The sequence below is a fragment of the Triticum urartu genome, chromosome 2A, assembly GCF_056163025.1.
Source record: "Triticum urartu cultivar PI428250 chromosome 2A, HENAU_Tu73, whole genome shotgun sequence".
Classification (NCBI taxonomy): Eukaryota; Viridiplantae; Streptophyta; class Magnoliopsida; order Poales; family Poaceae; genus Triticum; species Triticum urartu.
The window spans coordinates 310,831,299-310,843,648 of NC_141874.1; positions in this window are offsets into that span (position 1 = coordinate 310,831,299).

The window sequence follows — 12,350 nt, forward strand, 5'->3', positions numbered from 1 at the left end:
TCATTATTACTATGAATGTTCATTTTGGGAAAATGACAACATATGGAAAAAATAGCTCCTACTATTATTGCTTACTTCCATAGCAAAAGGAAATTACATTGGAAAAATTATGCATTGTCTAGAGAGGACTTGGGGTGTCCACCCACACCAACATATGATCATTCATGTATACATTGTAAAAATATGAGAAGTTCAAAATATGCTACTCCCTCGTATCCATAATATTTATCGTGTGTTTTAGTTTAAATTTAAACTAAACCATGTCAATAGAATAAAACCAAGAAGTCCAAATTAAAAACATGGAGCAGTCTGGTGTTAATAAAACCTAAGGGTTTCCACATTATCAAAGAAGAAAACGAAGAAGTTCAAATAAAAATAATGAAGCACTATAAAATTTACAAAAAATGGATTTTTCCTGCTTCTAAAACAACATAGAGGATCATTTTTTTTAAATAGATGGAATTCACAATACATTTTTTGTGAAGTAAAAAAAAATCAGGTTTTTAAAGAACTAAACTAGAGTAGATTGATATTATTAACCAAGAAGTCCACATTGCAAAAATAGGGTAGTTCGATATTTATATAAAAACTCAGATTTTCCTTGTTACTAAAGAATAAAAATGATGAAGTTCAAATTAAAAAAGAGTAGTTGGATGTATACGGGAAACTCAAACTATTACCGTTTCTAAAAAATATAAAACTATGAAGTTCAATTTACCAAAAAAAGTTTGATGCTTATTTAAAAACATATTTCCTTTCTAAGAATATGACTAAGAAGTTGAAATTAAAATAATAGAGAAGTTCGAAGTATATAAAAAATTCAGATTTGTTGCAAGAAGTTCACGTGCACCTCCATGCACGGATGAGAATTTTATATTGCAGGACGTACGACCTCCAATTACATGTTTTAAAATGGCAGAACATGACGCCCGACCTTCAATTGCAAGTAATTTGACGTACATACAAAAATGATACAGAAGTTGATAGTGAAAACTACGAGAAGCTCAAGTACTGCAAGGAATGCATTTCATATGAGAATAAAAATATAGTAAAATAAAAGCATAAAAGGTTTGTTGAAAGAAGTTCAAGTGCTCTGTACAGGGAAGTTCAAAAATTCTTGTGAGAGAGGTTCACCTCGTATTTCCATGTTTGATTTTTTCGTATAAAAATCGAATACAATTCTTTACTCAAAATCTGAAAAGGTGAAGTTGAATTGAAATAACAAAGAAGTTCAGAGTTTATTAAAACCTAGGATTTACCTGTTCAAAAAATAAAAACACAATACCATTTTTTTCATTTTTAAAAACAACTCATAAATGGAAAAAATGGTTGCTAGAAGTTCAAGTGCTCGGCGAGGAAAAGTTTAAAAAAAATCTTGTGAGAGAGGTTCACAGTGTATTTAGATGTCCAAAATATATAAAAATTATGTTATTTTTTGTGTTTTAAAATAATTCTGTCAAACGAGAGAGAAGTTCAAAGTGATAACAACCGGAAGTTCATGTACTACATGGTGCGTATTTCATATAAGAAAAATACAATAAAGTGAAATGGACTGAAGTTCAAACAGACATGCCCGAGAAGTTCAACTACTTCACGCTGTGCATTTCCGTTCGCGATGAAGGCAGAAATCATGATCTCATCATTTTCTAATTCATTTCAAAACGACAGGAATATCATTTGTGTAAGTTCAAGTCCTCGGACGGAGAAAGTTAAAAAAAATATTGTGAGAGAGGTTTGTACAAATAGAATATCATTTGTGTAACACTGATGGATGAATGAGATAATTACAAACGAAAGTACGTCACAGAAGTTCAACGTGAAAACAGCACGAAGTTCAACTACTATGCTGAATGAATTTCAGATGAAAAACTTTTAAAATCATCGCGAATATGAAAAAACGATCAACACGGGAAAGTTCTGTGCTTACAGAAACTTTCCACCGGTATATCACTTGCTCAATTCCGGTGAGTGGATGGAGAACTACGAGCAGTGGATGGAGAGGTATGAGCAAAAAAATCACGTCAAACACAGAGTGAAGTTCAGGTACACGCGACGAGAAGTTCAGGTTCTTCACGCGGTGCATTTTCGAAGAACTGTTTCGCGATAAAGGAAAAACAAATGATCTCGCCATTTTCGAAATTACATGAAAATGTCTAGGAATCAGATAAAATAGTCAACATGGAAAAGTTTCGCATTTTCCGTAGCTTTTCAGTGGTATATTATTTGCCTCATTCCGACAAAGTTTGTAGAAATTACGGGGAAAATACGTTTTCATCCATTTTCAAAATTGATTTAAAACCATAAGGAATTGGGAGAAACAATATATACAAAAATGTTTACATTTGTTCAAGCTTTCCAATGCCATATCATTCGCTGCATTCAAACATACGGTTAAAAATTAGCTAAAAATACGAACTTGGTGGAAGTTGTATCGTTTTCTAAATTACTTTTAGACCGTTCAAAATTAGAAAAACTTTTAACATGAAAAAATAGCACATTTTCATAAGCTTTCCAAATCCATATTATTTCCCTCAATTGGATTAGCCGTTTAGAAATGGCATCGAAAATACGAACTCGGGTGTTTTATTTGTGATATTCTATGATTTTCCAAATTACTATTTATCCATAAGGAATTAGAGAAAACTTTCAACATGTGGAAAGAGCGGTTTTGCTACAACTTTCCAACGCCATATTATTTGCCTCTTTTCGATAAACAGTTTAGAAATGCGGTCGAAAATACGATTCACGTTTTTTGTATGAGGAAAAACGGTTTTCAAAACTGCTCTTAAACCGTTTACATTTTGCCAAAAATTTAACTTGGGTCGTGATACTGGTGTCCATAGCTTTCCAATGGTATATCGCAAGCCCCATTTGGGCAATGTTGGCGGAAGTTCAACCTAGCACTATGAGAAGTTCAGGTCAAACAACTCAGGCAGTAAAATTGCAAAAAACGCAATTTCATCACGACCCGAGAGCAAAATCCGCAATGAGCAGGATTCCTATTTAAAACCGGTATTTAGTTGCTAAAAATGTTTCTAGATTACACTAACATCATATAGAACACGACTAAACAGAATAATTCGCAGGGGAAGCCACGGTTGTGAAGATAGCCCGAAGGTCGGGTTCGTACAGTGGGAAGTCCAGGCGTGTTACTCAGGCAGTTCAGGTTGTGATCGGAATAGTGTTTATATAACTGTGTCTACTATAGCTTGCCACAGAACTAGTTAAGTGTCCCTAAACTTTTAATGGTTTGAAAGTTATCAAAAAATATGAAATAAATATGGGAGCATCTCTCTAATATAATAAGATGATCTAACGGAGGGATTGTCAAAATATGCATCTATGTGTCCTCGGCAAAAATAATAAGCATTTCAGCTCAGTGCGACATAAATATATACTGAACTATTTGTATTTTTGTCCAGAACACATACAGTCGTATTTTTTAATCGCTCCGTTGGATCATGTTATATTATAGGTGTGTTGGTTCAGTATTTTTTTCAGAATTTTTGAGAACTTTTGCACTGTTGAAACCCTTAACTAGTTCTGTGGCAAGCACTTGTAGAAAATCCTACTCCTACACACACAAACACTATTCTGATCGCAACCTGAACTGCCTGACTAACGCGCATGAACTTCCCTCTGTACGAACCTGACCTTCGGGCTATCTTCGCAACCGTGGCTTCCCCCGTGAATTATTCTGGTTAGTCGTGTTCTATATGATGTTAGTGTAATCTAGAAACGTTTTTAGCAACTAAATACCGGTTTTAAATAGGATTCTCGCTCGTTAGCGGATTTTGCTCTCGGGTCATGATGAAATTGTGTTTTTTTGCAATTTTACCACCTCAGTTGTTCGACCTGAACTTCCCCCTGTGCTAGGTTGAACTTCCGCCAACATTGTCCAAATGGGGCTTGCGATACACCGTTGGAAAGCTATGGACACCAGTATCATGACCCAAGTCAAAATTTTGGCAAAATATAAGCGGTTTAAGAGCACTTTCGAAAACCAATTTTTCTTCATACAAAAACGTGAATCATATTTTCTAAACCAATATTCAGAATGAGGCAAATAATATGGCGTTGGAAAGCTGCTGCAAAACCGCTCGTTCCACATGTTGAACGTTTTCTCTAATTCCTTATGGATAAAGAGTAATTTGGCAAATCGTAAAATTTTGCAAACCGAACAGCCGAGTTTGTATTTTTGATGACATTTCTAAACGGCTAATCCAATTGAGGCAAATGATATGGCGTTGGAAAGCTTATGGAAATGCGCTACCTTTTCATGTTAAAAGATTTTCTAATTTTGTATGGTTTAAAAGTAATTTAGAAAATGGTACAAGTTCCACTGAGTTCGTATTTTTGAGCTAATTTTTTAACCGTACTTCTGAATGGAGCAAATGATACGGTGTTGGAAAGGTTGTGAAAATGCGAAACGTTTTGGTATATATTTTTTCTCCCAATTCATTAAGGTTTTAAGTTAATTTTGAAAATGGCTAAAAACGTATTTTCGCTGCAATTTCTACAAATTTTATCGGAATGGGGCAAATAATATACAGCTGAAAAGCTACGAAAAATGCGAAACTTTTTCATGTTGATGGTTTTCTCTGATTATTAGTCATTTTCAAGTAATTTTTGAAAACGACGAGATCATTCTTTCTGCCTTTACCGCGAAACAGATTCTTCGAAAATGCAAAGTGTGAAGACTTGGACTTCTCGGCATGTCTACTTGAACTTCACTCTGTTTTTCACGTGCTTTTTTGGTCGTAGCTCTCCATACACTCACTAGAATTCAGAAAGTGATATACCGATGAAAAGCTGATGTAAACACGCAACTTTCCCGTGTTGATCATTTTTTAATACTCACGACGGTTTTAAAAGTTTTTCATTTGAAATTAATTCAGTGTAGTCGTTGAACTTCTACATTTTTCACGTTAAACTTCTATGACATATTTTTTGTTTGTAATTTTTCTCATCCATTCATCAACTGTTACACCAATGATATTCCTGTGTACAAACCTCTCTTACAAAAGTTTTTTTAACTTTCTTCAACTAAGGACTTGAACTTATAACAACAAAAAATTTGGACCTCACCTTTTTATTCATTTTTCTCATATTAAACACACACGATGTAGTACATGAAAATTTTCCATTTTTATAAATCGATTTTTTTTCTTTTTGAAATCAAATTGCTCCAAATAATAATTGAACTTCTTTGTGTATTGATAGAATTATTTTAAAACGCAAAAAAAAAACAATTTCCTTTTTGTGTTTTTGAACATGGAAATACAAGGTGAACATCCCTCGCAAATTTTTTTGAACTTCCCCGGACAGAGCACTTGAACTTCTTTTCAACAAACCTTGAAGCTTTTATTTTTCTATACTTTTATTTTCACCTGAAATGCATTCCTTGCAATACTTGAACTTCTTGTTGTTTTCACTATGAACTTTTGTTACATTTTTGTGTATACGTCGAACTACAAACAATTGAAGGTCGAACGCCATTTTTTGTCATTTTAAAACATGTAATTGGAGGTCGGACGTCCCGCAATATAAATTCTGAACCGTGCACGGAGGTGCATGTGAACTTCTTGCAACAAATCTGAGTTTTTTATATACTTCGAACTTCTCTGTTATTTTAATTTTAACTTCTTAGTCGTATTCTTAGAAAGGAAATATGTTTTTAAATAGGCATCAATCATTTTGTTTTTGTAAATTGAACTTCATATTTTATTTTTCTTAGAAATGATAATAATATTCTGATCACGGGATGAGAATAATATTCTGATAACTACCTGACCTGTCCCAGTAGAAGTAGTTGAAATTCCCCCAGTGCTAGGTTGAACTTCCAGAAAACATTGCCCAAATGGGGCTTGCGATATACTGTTGGAAAGCTATGAACACGAGTATCAAGACCCAAGTTCAATTTTTGGCAAAATCTAAGCGGTTTAAGAGCAGTTTTGAAAACCGTTTTTTCTTCATACAAAAAAGGTGAATCGTATTTTTGATCCCATTTCTAAACCATTTATCGGAATGAGGCAAATAATATGGCGTTGGAAAGTTGCTGGAAATCGTATCTTTGAAAACCAATTTATTTTTTGAATAGAGCATACAATATACCCCTAGGAAAGTTGTTGAATAGAAAAGAACTTTTTTCATGTAGAGTGTTTTTGTTCCAAATTTGTAATGGATTGAGAGAATTATTTTAAAACATGATACACAACATCTTTTTTGTATTTTTTGAACATGTAAATACACGACGAAACTCTGAAATTCTGCTTTTTTAATTTGAAGTTCTTAGTTTTATTCTTTGAAAATAAAAAAAATGATTTTTATGTAAACATCGTACAACTTTTTAAAATTGAACTTCATACTTTAATTTTGCATAGAAACCGGAAAATTTGAGTTTTTTGTATACATGAAACTACTCTGTTTTTAATTTAAAATTCTTGATTTTCTTTTTAAAATTGAATTGCTCTAAAATAAAGGATGGACTTCTCGCACAAGAGTTTTTGAACTGTACCAGGAGGAGCACGTGAACTTCTTGCAGCAAATCTTTCAGGATTTTATCATTTAATATTGTATTTTTTTATTCACATGTGAAACGCAATCCGTGAAGTAGTTGGACAGCTCCTTATTGTCACTTCGAACTTCAGTCATGTTTTTAGTTCATAATTCTTCAATCTTTCATCAGATTTGCGCAAATTTTGTACCTTCGGATAGCCATGCAAAAGACACAACATTTTCTTGTTGATCATTTTGTTCCAAATTCACCATGTTTTTTGTGTTTTTTAATACGATAATACTTACTTTTTTCAAATGATATAGAACACAACTTTAAATTGTTTAACAGAATCGATCATATGATATCCAGTTAAAGAGAGTTTGACTAGGAGAAACTTTTGCAGGTATTTTTTCTTCCAAATTCATCATTGTTTATGAGTATTTTCTAAAATGCCAAAAATGACGTTGTTTTTTTGGTCATGTAAATCCCATGTTTTAATAAACTTCGAACTTCTGTGTTATTTTAATTTGAACTTCACACTTTTTATTTTTGAGTACAGAATTGGTTTTAATTTTGAAATAGAAATCAAATTTAACTATTTTTAATTTGAACTTGATGGTAGATTCTTTAATAACAAGGCACATCTAAGCTTTCTAATAAACAGCGAATCACATATGTTATTTTAGTTTGAACTTTAGTTTTTTCTAAAAGCGGGGAAAATCTTTTTAAATTTTTTTAGTTGTTCGTTTATTTTAACTTGAATTTCTTTGCTTTATTCCTTATTTTAATTTAAGCATTTTCTAGTTGTTCCTTTATTTTAATTTGAACTTCTTTGTTTTATTCTTAGAAAAGATCTGGTTTTTCAATAAGTATCTAGCAATTTATTTAAAATTGAACTTCATACTCTTATTTTTGAGAAAACAAAAAGAATTTGGTGACACTTGTTTTCGCTTGGTATATAAACTTTGAACTCCTCTGTTATATTAAATCGAACTTCTTTATTTCCTTTTACTAACGGAAAAAAATCCGAGTTTTGTTATAAACATCGAACCAATTCACTATTTTAATTTGAACTTCTAGTTTTCTTTTGAAACTGGGAAAATCTGAGATTTCCGTTAACATCGAACCGCTTCGCTATTTTAATTCGAACTTCTTGATCTCAATGTGAATACACGGTTAACCTCTATATTAATAATTCAATAGCGAGTAAATGATATACCATTAGAAAGTTGTTGGAAAGGTCCACTTTATGATACTCCCACTATTCCGATTGAGAAGAATTTTGCTTATGTAGAGAGTAGTAAATTTTCTATGCTTGTAGATCATGAAAATAATGCTTTATGTGATGGTTATATTGTTGAATTCATTCATGATGCTACTGAAAATTATTATGAGGGAGGAACATATGCTTGTAATTGCAATAATATCATGTTTCCTCTCTATGTGCTTAAAGTTTTGAAGTTATGCTTGTTTTGCCCTCCTATGCTAGTTGATTATTGTTCCCATTAGTTGTTTGCTCAAAAAATCCCTATGCATAGGAAGTGCGTTAGACTTAAATGTGATAGTCATATTCTTCATGATGCTCTCTTTATGTTTCAATTCTTATATTTTATGTGAGCATCATTGAAATCATCATGCCTTGCTAGGGGCGTTAAACAATAGCGCTTGTTGGGAGGCAACCCAACTTTATTTTTTTCCTTGCTTTTTGTTCCTGTTTAGTAATAAATTAATCATCTATCCTCTGTTATGATTGTGTTTTTATGGTTTAGTTAGTGTTTGTGCCAAGTAAAGCCTTTAGGGTCTTCTTGGGTGATTGTTATTTGATCCTGCTGTAAAAAACAGAAAGTATGTGCTCACGAGAATAATTTTCATTTTTTTACCAGTGAGTGATAAAATACCAATTCCACTTGCAGTAGATTAATAAACAAATTTTCTAGGACTTCCTAATTTCTCAGGATTTTTGGAGTTACAGAAGTATTCGAAACCTACAGATTACTACAGACTATTCTGTTTTTGACAGATTCTGTTCCCTATGTGTTGTTTGCTTATTTTGATGAATCTATGAGTAGTATCTGAAGGTATGAACCATAGATGAGTTGGAATATAGTAGATATTACACCAATATGAATTTGGAATGAGTTCACTACAGTACCTAAGTGGTGATTTATTTTCTTATACTAACGGAGCTTACGAGTTTTTTTTAAGTTTTGTGTTGTGAAGTTTTCAAGTTTTGGGTAAAGATTCGATGGACTATGGAATAAGGAGTGGCAAGAGCCTAAGCTTGGGGATGCCCATGGTACCCCAAGGTAATATTCAAGGACAACCAAGAGCCTAAGCTTGGGGATGCCCCGGAAGGCATCCCCTCTTTCGTCTTCGTTCATCGGTAAATTTACTTGGAGCTATATTTTTATTCACCACATGATATGTGTTTTGCTTAGAGCGTAATTTTATTTTCTTTTCTTTTGCTTGCAGTTTGAATAAAATACCAAGATCTGACATTATTAAATGTTAGAGAGTCTTCACATAGTTGCATAATTATTTGATTACTCATTGATCTTCACTTATATCTTTCGGAGTAGTTTGTCATTTGCTCTAGTGCTTCACTTATATCCTTTTAGAGCACAGCGGTGGTTTTATTTTGAAGAAGTTGTTCAACTCTCATGCTTCACTTATATTACTTTGAGATTCTTTTAGAACAACATGGCAGTTTTCTTTGGTTATGAAACTAGTCCTAATATGATGGGCATCCAAGATGGGTATAATAAAAACTTTCATATAAAGTGCGTTGAATACTATGAGAAGTTTGATACTTGATGATTGTTTTGAGATATGAAGATGGTGATATTAGAGTCATGCTAGTTGAGTAGTTGTGAATTTGAGAGATACTTGTGTTAAAGTTTGTGATTCCCGTAGCATGCACGTATGGTGAACCGTTATGTGAAGAAGTCGGAGCATGATTTATTTATTAATTGTCTTCCTTATGAGTGGCGGTCGGGGACGAGCAATGGTCTTTTCCTACCAATATATCCCCCTAGGAGCATGCGCATAATACTTCGTTTCGATAACTAATAGATTTTTGCAATAAGTATGTGAGTTCTTTATGACTAATGTTGAGTCCATGGATTGTACACACTCTCACCCTTCCAACATTGCTAGCCTCTCTAGTATCGCGCAACTTTCGCCGGTACCATGAACCCACCATATACCTTCCTCAAAACAGCCACCATACCTACCTATTATGGCATTTCCATAGCCATTCCGAGATATATTGCCATGCAACTTTCCACCATTCCGTTATTATGACATGCTCCATCATTGTCATATTGCTTGCATGATCATGTAGTTGACATCGTATTTGTGGCAAAGCCACCGCTCATAAATCTTCATACATGTCACTCATGCATCATTGCACATCCCGGTACACCGCCGGAGGCATTCACATAGAGTTATATTTTGTTCTAAGTATTGAGTTGTAATTCTTGAGTTGTAAGTAAATAAAGTGTGATGATCATCATTATTAGAGCATTGCCCCAAGTGAGGAAAGGATGATGGAGACTATGGTCCCCCACATGTCGGGATGAGACTCCGGACGAAAAAAACAAAGACCATAAAAAATGTAGAAGGCCCAAAAAATGAGAGAAAAAGAGAGAAGGGACAATGCTACTATCCTTTTCCACACTTGTGCTTCAAAGTAGAACCTTGATCTTCATGATAGAGAGTCTCCTATGATATCACTTTAATATACTAGTGGGAATCTTTCATTATAGAACTTGGCTTGTATATTCCAATGATGGGCTTTCTCAAATGCCCTAGGTCTTCATGCGCAAGCGAGTTGGATGCACACCCACATAGTTCCTTTTGTTGAGCTTTCATATACTTATAGCTCTAGTGCATCTGTTGCATGGAAATCCCTACTCACTCACATTGATATCTATTGATGGGCATCTCCATAGCCCATTGATACGCCTAGTTGATGTGAGACTATCTTCTACTTTTTTGTCTTCTCCACAACCACCCTTCTATTCTACATATAGTGCTATATCCATGGCTCACGCTCATATATTGCGTGAAGATTGAAAATGTTTGAGAACATCAAAAGTATGAAACAATTGCTTGGCTTGTCATCGGGGGTTGTGCATGATTTATATATTTTGTGTGGTGAAGATAGAGCATAGCCAGACTATATGATTTTGTAGGGATATCTTGCTTTGGCCATGTTATTTTGAGGAGACATGATTGCTTTATTAGTATGCTTGAAGTATTATTGTTTTTATGTCAATATTAAACTTTTGTCTTGAATCTTATGGATTTGAATATTCTTGCCACAATAAAGAGAACTACATGGATAAATATGTTAGGTAGCATTCCACATCAAAAATTATGTTTTTATCATTTACCTACTCGAGGACGAGCAGGAATTAAGCTTGGGGATGCTTGATATGTCTCCAATGTATCTATAATTTTTGATTGTTCCATGCTATTATATTATCAAACTTGGATGTTTTATATGCATTTATATGCTATTTTACATGATTTTTGGGACTAACCTATTAACCTAGAGCCTAGTGCCAGTTTCTGTTTTTTTCCTTGTTTTAGAGTATCACAAAAAAGGAAAATCAAACGGAGTCCAATTGACCTGAAACTTCACGGAACTTATTTTTGGAACGGAAGCAATCCAGGAGACTTGGAGTAGACGTCAGGGAAGCTTCGAGGGAGGCACGAGGCAGGGAGGCGCGCCCTACCCCCTGGGCGCGTCCCACACCCTCGTGGGCCCCTCATGGCTCCCTACCGACTTCTTTCGCCTATATATATCGATATACCCTAAAAACATCGGGGAGCAGAATAAATCAGGAGTTCTGCCACCAGAAGCCTCCCTAGCCACCAAAAACCAATCTAGACCCGTTCTGGCACCCTGCCAGAGGGGGGAATCCCTCTTCGGTGGCCATCTTCATCATCCCGGCGCTCTCCATGACGAAGAGGGAGTAGTCCACCCTCGGGGCTCAGGGTATGTATAAGTAGCTATGTGTTTGATCTCTCTCTCTTGTGTTCTTGAGGTGATACGATCTTGATGTATCGCGAGCTTTGCTATTATAGTTGGATGTTATGATGTTTCTCCCCCTCTACTCTGTTGTGATGAATTGAGTTTTCCCTTTGAAGTTTTCTTATCAGATTGAGTCTTTAAGGATTTGAGAACACTTGATGTATGTCTTGCACGTACTTATCTGTGGTGAAAATGGGATATCATGTGATCCACTTGATGTATGTTTTGGTGATCAACTTGCGAGTTCCGTGACCTCGTGAACTTATGCATAGGGGTTGGCACACATTTTCATATTGACTCTCCGGTAGAAACTTTGGGGCACTCTTTGAAGTTCTTTGTGTTGGTTGAATGGATGAATCTGAGATTGTGTGATGCATATGGTATACTCATACCAACGGATACTTGAGGTGACATTGGAGTATCTAGGTGACATTAGGGTTTTGGTTGATTTGTGTCTTAAGGTGTTATTCTAGTAGGAACTCTATGATAGATCGAACGGAAAGAATAGCTTTGTGTTATTTTACTACGGACTCTTGAATAGATCGATCAGAAACGATAACTTTGAGGTGGTTTCGTACCCTAGAATAATCTCTTCGTTTGTTCTCCGCTATTAGTGACTTTAGAGTGACTCTTTGTTGCATGTTGAGGGATAGTTATATGATCCAATTATGTTATTATTATTGAGAGAACTTGCACTAGTGAAAGTATGAACCCTAGGCCTTGTTTCAACACATTGCAATACCGTTTGTGCTCACTTTTATCATTAGTTACCTTGCTGTTTTTATATTTTCAGATTACAAAAACCTATAT